Source organism: Phoenix dactylifera, chromosome 13 (assembly GCF_051530095.1).
Source record: "Phoenix dactylifera cultivar Ajwa chromosome 13, Ajwa_hap1_PhDact_Kaust_v1.1, whole genome shotgun sequence".
In the NCBI taxonomy this organism is placed as follows: Eukaryota; Viridiplantae; Streptophyta; class Magnoliopsida; order Arecales; family Arecaceae; genus Phoenix; species Phoenix dactylifera.
In genome coordinates, this window is record NC_143202.1 from 11,160,622 (window position 1) to 11,172,354 (window position 11,733).

The following is an 11,733-nucleotide window of genomic DNA, read 5'->3' on the forward strand; positions in this document are numbered from 1 at the left end:
AGTGAGCCTGTCAAAACCGACCGAGTTCGTTGTGACCTCGTGAAAACAAGTTAGGTTGTGAGCTTATAAAACAACCGGCTGTAATCCTAGAGATTATAGTGAACACCCAAGTGCGGCTTGGGGAGTAGACGTCGGAGCAAGAGTTGGCTCCGAACCACTATAAATCTTTCTGTGTTTGTATTGGACCTTGTCTCTTTCTCTCTCTTCACTCATTACATTTAGTGATCTAACTAATTTACTTGCAATAGATTTAGTTAATCACTCACCTTATTTTTAATTGGTCAATAATTAATTAAAACCCAATTCACCCCCCCTCTTGGGTTGTCTCCTTGGGCAACAAGTGGTATCAGAGCAGGTGCTCTCATATTGATTGGTGTTCCAATCTTTAAAAAGAGTAAAAGATTAAGATGATAACCCCATTTGGATCGTTCCTTAGTGAAGGACAATCCACCAATAGGCCACCATTTTTCAATGGTACAAATTATACATATTGGAAGGCTAGGATGAGAATCTTCATCCAAGCCCAAGACTATGATGTATGGAGCATCATAGTAAATGGACCACACATTCCAACACACACGATAGATAATGTGTCCATTCCCAAGCTTGAAAAAGATGGGATGAATTTGATAGAAAAAAGTACAACTTAATGCTAAGGCAATGAACGTACTATTTTGTGCCTTAGAATTAAATGAATTCAATAGAATCTCTATTTGTATTTCTACAAAAGAGATATGGGATAGACTTGAAGTGACCCATGAGGGCACAAATCAAGTCAAAGAATCCAAAATCAATATGCTAGTTCATAAATATGAGCTATTTTAAAATAGAATCTAATGAAACTATTACTTGCATGTTCACCAGATTTACTGATATCGTCAACGGTCTAAAAAGTCTTGGCAAAAGTTATACTAACAGTGATCTTGTCAGAAAGATTCTTCGCTGTCTACCAAGGTCATGTAAAGCCAAGGTCACGGCAATCGAAGAAGCAAAAGACTTGAACACGCTGCTGTTGGGAATTGTATCCTAAATATCAATCGTCAGCATATTGATGATTGAATTTTATAAATGAATTGACAAATTAATAAAGTGTTATTTGGCATTATTCATCATTTCATCTTCAAATGAACTCTTATATGATGAAGTCCTTAGGACTTATGTTATGATAAAGGAGGATTTATCTTTGAGTCCTTAAACTTGTTCGCGACCAAGTGATATGTTGTTACTAGGACGACAATATTATCGAGATTAGGTTGTTGTGTGACATATACGTTGGTTGTCCTCTTAACCAAGGAGTGTGGAGACACTGGTATGCCACACAGGTGAAGTGTAGGAGTACATTTCACCGAACGTAACCAATTCCGGAATGCTCTATTGTCGAGAGATGTTCCGAGTAGATATGGGTATAAGTTTGGCCCTCTATCCTGAGACCGCAACCTATGACTAGCAAGCAACTCACTGTACTTTGGTACCGGACTACCTGAATTTCTAATTGAGTGACGGAAGGTTACTGGGTGCAGTCAAGTACTTGCGTGGTCAGTTGTGAGTCAAGATGGAATTGATCCCTCCTGAAAATAGGAGATAATGTCTTGTGATTAATTTAGCAAAATCTTGGCCAGGGTAATTCCTTTGAGAAGTCATAGGATATCTAAAGTTAATCACATAATGGATGTACTAATTATAGGGTTGACAGTGAGCTCTAAGTCATCCTAACATTAGGAGCCAAAGGGATTGAATTATACAATAACCATAGTCCAGGGTTCCAGAATATTTGCTTCGCATATATTCGGCCTATCCGGACGTCGGATACCATTGCTAGATGGTCACATCAATTAGTATAGGAAGATATTCCTATACTACCGGCTTAGGTTCGAACATATTGTTAGCATCCCTCATATGCCATAAAAATTTCGAAATAATTTTCAGATTGCAGCGGAAAAAACATATGCGGGATCCGTTCATCGCATGAACGTGTTTTAAAACCTTTCTTTGTAGAGAATTAAATTATTTTAAACCATTTTCAAATTATTAAAAAAATCAGATCTTCACCTTGTGCGGGTAGATGGTCTCCGCAAATCTGATTTACGTGGTATTTGATCAAGGTTCAGTGGAAGCCGCACACGCGTCCGGCCTCTACAGGTATCCACACGAAGTAGTGAGTCGATCGAAGCTTTTGGATCTCTCCGGAGTGCTAGCTCCCTTGCAGAGAAGGCTATGGATGGCTGAAGTCCTCTCCTTTGAATCAACCTTTGATTGGCTTGAGAGGAAGAAGAAGAAGGAAGTGCCAAGGAAGAAGAAACGAAGGCTCTTTGCAGCCTTTTACTTTTCCTTGCGCTAGAACCAAAAGAAGAGGAGGAAGGAGATCACGTCGCCCTTGGTTTCTTCCCTTGTTCTCGTGGCTGAAGAGAGGAATGAGAGGAGGTTCCTTGCTGCCAAAAATCCCAAGAAAAAACCATGAAAAATTCGTAGCCCCTTTGAACCCCTCTTTTATGGTGTGTGGATAGAGATGAGCTCCTAAATTTTAGGAGCTCATCTTTATCCCTTTGTGAATTCAAAATAGGAGGGGCATGGCCCCTCCTTTTTCCTTCACGCCACCAGCCAAGGGAGAGGCATGGGCCCCTCCCTCTTCTCCCATATGGTCAGCCCCTAGTTGATCAAATCAAGTAAGGAGGGTTGGGTCCAAAGGATGGGTCCAATCCTATTCAAAATAGGATTATGTACACCCATTTTAATTTTTTCAAATTCTAATCCAATTAGAATTTAATTGAACCATGACTCAATTGAACTCTTCAATTCTAATCCAATTAGGAGTCATTTAATTAATTAGATTAAAATTAAAATTAATTAGAACTTGAGTAAATCCTAATCTAATCAGGACTTGTTCAAATTTCAGCCCTAAGATAATTAGAACTTTAGAAATCCTATTCCAAGCAGGACTCTAATTTAATTTGAAATCCTAATCCAATTAGAACTTCATGAATCCCACTCCAAGTAGGACTCATGATTAAGTCTAATTAATTAAATCCAATTAATTAAATTAAATTGCAATCCGATTGTAATTATTTCTTCTTCTAACTACTAACTCTTAGCGGGTTTTCAATTTATCAATCTAATTGATCATATGTGATTCTTAATCACAATTCAACCATCGGATCGGTCAATACTTCTAATGTGTGTGACCCCATAGGTTCTATTCTGACTGGTAGTGAGATATATTATGATCTCTATCACAATATCATTGAAAACTTCTTTTAATGGGTTGAAACAATTCCAACTCAACTTGCCAGGGATCATCGACCATCAAGATGATCCCTGTGAGTCTCACCATCCACCAGTGACACCTAGCAGTATGTAATGGCTACCCAGCAGAATAGAATGATGAACCTCTAGGTGCAGTTATCGTATGATACAGTCCTTCTATCGTGGATCCCTACAGACCGGAAGTCATGGATAACTCGTCAAACCCCATCGTCTGTCATATGTCTAGATTTATTTGACTTGAGTTCGAGAGTAGAAAACTCTTTTCCACTATATATTCTGCCATGGCCAAGGTCTTAGAACTCAGTCTTATAAATTACATAGGATCTCTCCTCATCTATCAAGATCGATAGATTCTATGTAAGTGCATACGCTACTCCTATAGTGAACCTACTGCTGCTAATCTACACAACAAAGACTCATATGACTAGAGACCATATACATGTGCAGTCAAACTACAATAACCTCACTGTGAATAGCCGAAGCACCGTAGGTCAAAGGACCAGTCACACTACTGCAACATCAAGCAAGTCACTAATGAGTGGATAGACATCTAAGTGACTTCTTGTCTTGATCACGCTCAGTACCCTTGTTCTCTAACAAGCACCTACACTATCACTTCAGTGTCCCTACACTGTCGTCCATCCATAAGAAAAGCGATCTGTGCACTGATCGGATCGATCACCGTCCTCGTGATGATCGATTGATCAGGAGCATTTAGAAATTAATCACCAATGATACATGGCTCAAATTCTCAACTCTTGAGAATATGTATAATCATCTTATTAATTTCTTGTACGAGTCATAGATACATAAACAATATGAATGAAAAGATGCCCATTTATTATTCAATAATAATAAAGTCAAGTACAAATTTATGTTCCAGAATTAATAATGTGTCCGCCAAATTGGCTTTTAGGGCATACATCTAATAATCTCTCACTTGCACTAAAGCCAATCAGATATATATCTAAGTCCCATCTTCTCAAGGTGGGCTTCAGTCTTCTGCTGATTTAACTGCTTAGTGAGCGGGTCCGCCACGTTGTCTGTGGAGTCTACTCTCTGCACCTCGATATATTTCTTTTCGAGGTAGTCGCGTATGAGGTGAAAGCGCCGCTCTATGTACTTGAACTTCTGATGAGACGTAGGCTCCTTAGCAAGAGCTATGGCGCCATTATTATCACAGTAGAGTGTGATGGCATCTGATGGCATTACATCTAGCTCTGCAATAAATTTCTTGAACCAGAAGGCTTCCTTTGCAGCTTCGGAGGCAGCGATATACTCAGCTTCCATGGTAGAATCAACAATGATCGGTTGTTTGGAACTCTTCCAATTTACCATACCACCATTGCACAAGAACACATATCCAGATGTAGACTTTCTATCATCAATATCAGTCATAAAATCTGAATGTGTGTATCCTTCTACCTTTAACTCTGATGATCTTTCAAAAATCAAGAACAAATCTTTAGTTCTTCTCAAGTACTTAAGAATGTTCTTCACAACTGTCCAGTGCTCTTCGCCTAGATTCGACTGATATCTGCTAGTGACACTCACAGCAAGGGCTATATCAGGTCGTGTACACAGCATGACATACATGAGTCTCTCTATTGCCGAAGCATAAGGGATCTTGCTCATACGTTGTATCTCTTCAGATGTGTTGGGGCACATCTTCTTGGAGAGATGAATTCCATGCCTAAGGGGTAATAGACCCCTTTTGGAGTTTTCTATACTGAACCTCTTCAGTACCTCCTCTATGTACATCTTCTGTGATAGGCTAAGCATCCTTTTAGATCTATCTCTATAGACCTTAATTCCCAAAATGTAGGATGCTTCCCCAAGGTCTTTCATGGAGAACTCTTTTGATAACCAGACTTTGACCGAGGTTAGCATAGGAATATCATTCCCTATTAGGAGGATGTCATCCATGTACAGTACGAGGAACACGACAGCACTTCCACTAACCTTCTTGTAAACACATGGTTCCTCTTCATTTTTGGTGAAATCAAATGATTTGATCGCATCATTGAAACGAGTGTTCCAACTCCGAGATGCTTGCTTTAGTCCATAGATGGACCTTTGCAACTTGCAGACCTTGTGATCTTCATCGCTGGAAGTAAAACCTAGAGGCTGCTCCATATAGATATCTTCATCAAGATATTGACAAGAACCCACCAGGAGACCTGCCCTAGGAACCCTTGAATCAATTTGCTATACTTGCCCCGAGATCGCTAGAAAAACAAGTTGTAGGAGATCAGATTAGAACTCTAAGGAAACTAAGTCCTTAAAACCCTAATCCTTGAAGACGCCACAAAGGTTGATCACTCCCTTTGATAAGTCAGAATTTTGTATTCTAATCCAAGAACACAAAAGAGCATAGCAAAGCTTGCCAACACTTTAATTCATTCATAATAATCCCTTGGTTACATATGGCAGCCTTTATATAGGCTTCAAACTAAGCTATTGGAAAGGACACCATCCCCTTTCCAAGGCAATAAGTAAAAAACGTTTTCCAAGTCACAACTTCCAAGTTACAACTTCAAAATAATAAATGACACAACTTTCAAGGTTCCTAACTACGAAGTACATGAATAACTTAGGAAAAACGAGTTGACAAGTCAAAACTTCATGTACAAGTAATTAGGAACACAACAAGACTCAAGCCCAAAAGTACCCACGAAAAATGGGCCTAAATAGCATCTCCACGTGGATCAGCCTTGTTTAATGGCTCCAAGCTTTGTTCTTCAGCATTTACTATGTAAAGATAAGTGATCAATCTTGGTGAAGCCTTAGAGTCTTCTAGAGCAGCCTCCTTCTCTTGAATTTTCATGACTAGTCCATATAAAGCTTCTTTCATTTGTTTTGCCCTTGCTCTAGTCATTGGACCTCCAATTCCTTGTAATGGATCTTTGGAATTAGCTTGAACCATTCGGCCAGCCCCTTGATCTCTATCATTCCCTCCCTCCTCGAAAGGATTCGTCCTCGAATCACCTACATCAAATAAGGATAAATCAGCAACATTAAAAGTAGCACTAATATTACTATAGTTGCTTGGCAAATCCAGCTTGTAGGCGTTGTCATTGATCCTCTCTAAGACTTGAAAAGGTCCATCTCCTCTAGGCTGTAGTTTGGATTTTCGTTGTGTTAGAAACCGTTCTTTCCTCATATGCACCCAGACCCAATCACCAGGTTCAAAAACAATCTTTACACGTCCTTTGTTGGCTTGCTTAGCATATTGCTCATTCTTCTTTTCAATGTTAGCCCGAACCTTGCATGTAAATCCTTCACAAATTCTGCCTTTTGCTTTCCATCAAGATTAGCACGTTCTTTAGTAGGCAAAGATAGAATATCCAAGGGAGTTAAAGGATTAAAGCCATAGACAACTTCAAAAGGTGAAAATGAAGTAGAAGAATGAACAGTTCTGTTGTATGCAAACTCAATGTGTGGTAAACATTTTTCCCATTGCCTTAAGTTCTTTTGAATGATGGTACGTAACAAAGTAGTGAGTGTCCTATTAACTACTTCAGTTTGTCCATCCGTTTGAGGATGTGCAACAGTAGAAAATAAGAGTTTAGTTCCTAATTTATTCCACAAGGTGCGCCAAAAATGACTTAGGAACTTCACATCTCTATCACTAACAATTGTCTTAGGCAAACCATGCAAACGAACTATGTCTTCAAAGAACAAGTCAGCAATATGTATTGCATCATTGGTTTTAGAACATGCAATGAAATGAGCCATTTTGCTAAATCTATCAACAACAACAAATATGCTGTCCTTTCCACTTTGAGACCTTGGTAATCCTAAAACAAAATCCATAGAAATATCAATCCAAGGTTGGTTAGGCACGGGTAAAGGTGTATACAAGCCATGTGGTAAAACTTTAGATTTCGCTTGTCTACATGTAATGCATTTATCATAAACAGCTTGCACATCATGCTTCATGTTAGGCCAATAAAAATGTTCATGCAAGATATCTAAAGTCTTTTGCACACCAAAATGTCCCATCAGACCACCCCCATGAGTTTCTCTGACAAGCAATTCACGGATAGAACAAATAGGCACACACAACTGATTTTTCTTAAATAGAAATCCGTCATGCCTATAATACTCACCAGATGCACTCTTTTTGCATGTATTCCATGTTTGGCAGAAATCAGAATCATTGGCATACAAGTCCTTAATCAATTCAAAACCAAGTAACTTAGTTTGCAAGGTAGTAAGTAAAGCATACCTTCGAGACAACGCGTCAGCAACGATATTTTCTTTTCCATGTTTGTACTTGATGAAATAAGGAAATGTTTCTATGAACTCCAGCCACTTAGCATGCCTCTTATTAAGCTTACCCTGGGATTTCAAGAACTTCAAGCTCTCATGATCAGAATGAATGATGAATTCCCTCGGCCACAAGTAATGCTGCCATGTTTGAAGAGTTCTCACTAATGCATAAAGTTCTTTGTCATATGTTGGATAATTCAAGGCTGCCCCACTTAGCTTTTCACTAAAATAAGCAATTGGTTTGGAATCTTGCATCAAAACAGCTCCTATTCCAATTCCGGATGCATCACATTCAACTTCAAAAGCTTTATCAAAGTTAGGCAAACTTAACAAAGGTGCATTAGTTAGCTTATCTTTCAAATTAGTGAAAGCTTGTTCATGCTGATCATTCCACTTAAAAACAACATTCTTTTTAACAAGTTCATTTAAAGGTGCAGCAATAGAACTGAAATTTTTAACAAACCTTCAATAAAAACTTGTTAAACCATGAAAACTTCTTACCTCGTTCGCATTCTTAGGTGTAGGCCAGTCCCTGATTGCCTTCACCTTCTCCTCATCCATGCTAATACCTTGAGAACTAACAACAAAACCAAGAAATACAACAGATTCCATGCAAAATGTACACTTCTTAAGATTAGCATATAATTGGTGTTCTCTCAATTTGCTAAAAACAGCATGCAAATGTTGTTCATGTTCATCCAAGTTCTTACTATAGACTAAAATATCATCAAAGTAAACTACCACAAATTGACCTATGAAAGCACGCAAAACATGATTCATCAATCTCATGAAAGTACTAGGTGCATTAGTTAAACCAAAAGGCATCACTAACCACTCATACAATCCATATTTAGTTTTGAATGATGTCTTCCATTCATCTCCCTCTTTCATACGAATTTGATAGTAGCCATTTCTCAAATCAATTTTAGAAAACAAACAAGAGCCATGTAATTCATCAAGCATATCATCTAATCTTGGGATAGGATGTCTATACTTAACTGTTATTTTGTTGATGGCTCGGCAATCCACACACATGCGCCATGTTCCATCTTTCTTTGGGACTAGAATGACAGGAACCGAACATGGGCTAAGACTTTCTCTGACAATTCCCTTTTTCACCAGCTCATCCACTTGTCTTTGGATTTCCTTTGTTTCTTCGGGATTAGCTCTATATGCAGGTCTGTTTGGAATGGTAGAACCGGGCATGAAGTCTATTTGATGCTCAATGCCTCTTAAGGGTGGTAGTCCATTAGGAATCTCTTTTGGAAATATGTCCTCAAATTCCTGCAATAAAGTCACAACAACACTAGGCAAGGAGGGGTTAAGATCGTTAGTAGAAAGATAAACATCCTTGTACATAAGTACAAGTAGTTGCTGTCTTGAGAACATAACACTCTTAACCTCATTTTTTTCAGCAAACACACTCATTTTTTTACTTTTCTCTTTTTTTTGAATACTTTTCTCTCTGCTCTCAATCTCACTCCTTTCATTTGCATTTTTCCTCTCGGACTCACCTTCTCTCTTTTTACACTCTCTCGCTATCCGAATCTGATCTTCATAAGCTTGCAAAGGTTTGAGAGGGGTTAGGACTACAGTGCGGTTGTTCATCATAAAAGAATAATGGTTTTTGTATCCATTGTGTGTAACCTTCCTATCAAACTGCCATGGTCGTCCAAGCAAAATATGACTTGCATGCATTGGTGCCACATCACAAAGAATCTCATCTGTGTATTTGCCAATTGAAAATGAAACGAGCACTTACTTGTTTACCCTCACTTCTCCACATTCATTTAACCATTGCAACTTGTATGGATTAGGATGCTTCATGGTGGGTAACTCCAGCTTATCTACTAACAAAGTACTAGCAACATTAGTGCAGCTTCCGCTATCAATAATCATGGTACATACCTTTCCCTTCACATGACATCTAGTATGGAAAATATGTTCACGTTGCTCCTTATCACCATCATCCTTAGGCTGGATGCTTAGTGCTCTTCTTGTCACCAACATATCTCCATGTACAGGTTCTTCAATGTCAATATCACTGCAATTTTCTAAGGGTGGCATCTCATCCTCACTTGAACTAGCACTTTCAATGTCACCATTCTCCAACATAATCATAATCCTCTTGTTTGGGCATTGGGAAGCAATATGCCCAAATCCTTGGCACCTAAAACACTTAACATTACGTGATTTAGAAGTGTTAGTTTCGGTTTTACCTTTTGAAATAGCAACCGAATCTTTTGGCTTTGCATCTTCTTTTGTTTTTGAGGCAGATTTGTTATCCTTCCAATTAGACTTCCATGTGGAACTAGAAGCCAAACCCGATTTGGATCCTTTGGACTTGATTTGCTTTTCTATTTTGATGGCCTTGTGCAACAGCTCCTCCATCTCCACATAGTGTTGCAATTCAACCACATCAGCAACCTCTTTGTTTAAGCCTCCAATAAATCTTGCCATGGTAGCCTCTCGATCTTCCTCTATATTAGCTTTAATCATTGCCATCTCCATTTCTTTATAATAGTCTTCCACACTCATGGAGCCTTGAACCAGCCCTTGTAACTTTCTATGTAAATCTCTATAGTAATGGCTAGGTACAAATCTCTTGCGCATTACCAATTTCATATCTTCCCATGACCGAATTGGCCTTTCTCCAATCCTTCGCCGACTAATCATCAATTGATCCCACCATATGCTTGCATAATCTGTGAACTCAACGGCTGCCAATTTCACCTTTTTCTCATTTGAATAGTTGTGACAATCAAACACATGTTCAACTTTTCTCTCCCATTCCATGTAAAGTTCGGGATCATTCTTTCCTTGAAAGATAGGAATCTTCATCTTGATGCTGCCCAGATTATTATCTTTTGAATCATCGGCCTTCTTTCCCCTTCTAGAGTAAGATTCATAATCTAAATCTTCTTCATCATCTTCAAACATCTGCCCCCTCAAAGGTTTGATTCTGCTTGGTGATTCCAAATCATCCATTCGTGCACCAAGCTTAGTAAGTTGATCAGCAATGGCTTTCATCCATAACTTCATATCAACATCTGGTTGTTCACTACCTCCACTACTCATCTTTGTATGCTGCAATCAAAAGATTAGTATAAACAGAATAGGTCCTCACACACTCCTCTCTCGGGTGGACACTCTTTTATGGCTTTTTCTTGATGATGAACTCACACTCTTGCCTTTTACCACTCAAGCCAGCCCTCTTTATGTACTTGAAAGAATCAAAATCAACAAATCACAAAGAGCGATCAGATGGATGGTGGCAAATCTCCAAGAAAATCAGAATTTTAAGGACTTCGATGAGGCAAATGGTACTCACAAGAAAAATTGTCTTAAAGCATCAAGAACATAAGAAGACTTCAAAAGGAAGTAAAGGATATGTAATAGAAACAACTAGAAAGCAAGGAGAAATAAGAACAAACTAAGCAGCCTTGTAATACGTAAAACGGTCTTGTAACAAGTAAAACAACCTTGCAACAAGGGGTCTTCAGCTTTGCAACAAGTGAAACAGCCTTCTAATTAATGCTCCTTAATCAATAACCTTCTTTCTTTCTTTCTTTCTTTCTTTCTTTTCTTTTCTTTTTTTTTTCGTTTTTTTTTTTCGGTTTTTTTTTCGTCTTTTTTTTTTTTTTGGAATCAAACTAAGTAACAGAAGATTAAAGAACAAAACAGATTAGAGGAAACAAGAAACACAAGGAACTGAAAAAAAACAGAAATAAGAGAACGAACAAAGAAACTTAAAGAAATAAAATAAGAACAAAGGAACAAAGATGATAAAGGATAAGTAACCTGATTTCAAGAACCAAAGCTCTGATACCAAATGACAAGAACCCACCAGGAGACCTGCCCTAGGAACCCTTGAATCAATTTGCTATACTTGCCCCGAGATCGCTAGAAAAACAAGTTGTAGGAGATCAGATTAGAACTCTAAGGAAACTAAGTCCTTAAAACCCTAATCCTTGAAGACGCCACAAAGGTTGATCACTCCCTTTGATAAGTCAGAATTTTGTATTCTAATCCAAGAACACAAAAGAGCATAGCAAAGCTTGCCAACACTTTAATTCATTCATAATAATCCCTTGGTTACATATGGCAGCCTTTATATAGGCTTCAAACTAAGCTATTGGAAAGGACACCATCCCCTTTCCAAGGCAATAAGTAAAAAACGTTTTCCAAGTCACAACT

General features: G+C 38.4%; 1 pseudogene; it reads right to left on the bottom strand.

The window, feature by feature from the left end:
- Positions 1 to 7,986: 7,986 nt before the first annotated feature.
- On the bottom strand, positions 7,987 to 10,955 carry LOC149751441 (uncharacterized; annotated as a pseudogene).
- Positions 10,956 to 11,733: the final 778 nt, after the last annotated feature.